Genomic DNA, 2,164 nt, shown 5'->3' with positions numbered 1-2,164 from the left:
GTAAAACATTGGGGCGCCTGGGTTGCGCAGTGGGTTGGGCTGCTGCCTTCAGCTCGGGTCATGATCTCAGGGTCCTTGGATTGAGCCCCGCATCTGGCTCTCTGCTCCGCAGGGAGCCTGCTTCCCCCCCCTCTCTCTCTGCCTGCCTCTCTGCCTACTTGTGATCTCTGTCTCTCAAATAAATATATAAAATCTTTAAAAAAAAAGAAAAGAGAAGTAAAACATTAAAAAATAAAATTTCAATGAAAAAAATTATTTAATTTTAAAAAAAGGTTAAAAATAGCAGAACCATTTTTCTTATAACTGGAAAATACACTGTATATACATCTATCAAAATAACTTGTCATGGGGGAGCCTGGGTGGCTCAGTAGGTAAAAGCATCTGCCTTCGGCTCAGGTCATGATCCTAGGATCCTTGGATCGAGGCCCACATCGGGCTCTCAGCTCAGCAGGGAGCCTGCTTCCTCCTCTCTCTCTCTGCCTGACTCTGCCTAATTGTGATCTCTGTCAAATAAATAAATAAAAACTTTTATAATAAATATTTGAAAAAATAACTTGTCATGTGTGAAATCAGGAGCATATGGAAAAAAATAATATCTGAGGACAATACTTCTGCCATGTTTTGTGCCTTGCTAATATTTTTAAACAGTCAGGCAACTTTTAGCCTTATTGAAATACCTGCTAAGATACCTGCAGTGCCTTTTGGAGCCCTATGACTATAAAAATTAATTGCAAATATTCAAAATGTTTACTATGGTGTCACTATTTAGGGCCACCACCAAGTATGTTTCAGAAGTAAGCATAACTGTTACTCTTCCATAAGGCAAAAGGGCATATTTTCAGGAGTTCCCTCTGCTGTACCAGGAGGTGAATCAAGTAATGATTTTTGTCTATAAAATAATTCACTTTTCAATCTAACATTCCTCACTCCACATTATAATAATAAAAACTAGGAGGAGACTAAAACAAACAAACAACTACAACTACAACAACCAGCTTTTCCCACAGTGGAAAAGTAAATATAACCTTAGGAGTAGCCTGAAATTTATTTTTAAATATTTTTAAGATAAACGTTTTTGTTAGAAAACCATATATTTTATATTACTAAGAAATAACAGGCAACGTTTTATTAACTTCTAAAAAGTCTAGTTACTTGTATTTATCTATTAACTCATCTCTTTATGAAGTAGAACATGATCACACCTCTTGTATCTACCCAAGTTTGTATGCTTTGGTTGTTTTATGTTTGCTATTTCCTTGCTTAATTTTTACAATATTTGTTACATAATAGTATCTTTAAGTCCATCTATGGTTTCACAGAATTTGTTTGAACTTCATAAAAATGTACCATACTTTTTGCACTGTCCTTGTTTTACTTCTCTATTAGCTTTCCAAGTTTTATTCACTTTAGAGTGTGTAGCTATCATTTATTTTTACTCCTCCATAATGCTATGTTTACAAATTTGTATTTATCTGTACTTTTAAAAATATCTTAATTATATACCATTTCTCATCTCACGTAACACTCATGTTACTTCTACACTTATCAGATATTATGTAACGGAAAACCACAACTCAGCAACAATAGAACACCATTTTTCAAAATTAAATGGCTTACCAGAATTCTTTAATTCTATCCTTTATTTGTATTAGATGACCCTTTATTCTGGTATTTGGCATTGTTCATATGGAGGAAAGCTTATAAGTTGATATTCCATAAATAGAAGGATTTATTATGATTGATTAATTATTTTCATTTAGAATGCATAGAATATGGTTGATTTAATATTTCTTTCTTACTCTCTGCCTGGAACATAGTGCTATCTATACAATAGCCACTAAAATATTAAGTTAATTACCTAGACTTTAAACTGCATATTAATAGGAATAGCATACAGAACTCTTCTCAGATTGGGACACCTGGGTGGCTCAGTCAGTTAAACGCCTGAGCCTTTAGCTCGGGTCATGATCTTAGGGTCCTGGGACTCAGTTCTGCAACAGATTTCCTGCTTAGCCGGGAGTTTGCTTCTCCCTCATCCTGCTGCTCCCCCTGCTTGTGCTCTCTCTCACTCTCTCTCTTACAAATAAATAAAATTAAAAAAATAAATTCTTCTCAGATAGCTAATATAGAATATCGTCTTTGTATTCATCAAAGGGAAAGTGCC

Source organism: Mustela nivalis (genome assembly GCF_964662115.1).
Source record: "Mustela nivalis genome assembly, contig: HAP1_SCAFFOLD_285, whole genome shotgun sequence".
Classification (NCBI taxonomy): Eukaryota; Metazoa; Chordata; class Mammalia; order Carnivora; family Mustelidae; genus Mustela; species Mustela nivalis.
Note: the sequence above shows the minus strand (reverse complement) of the source record.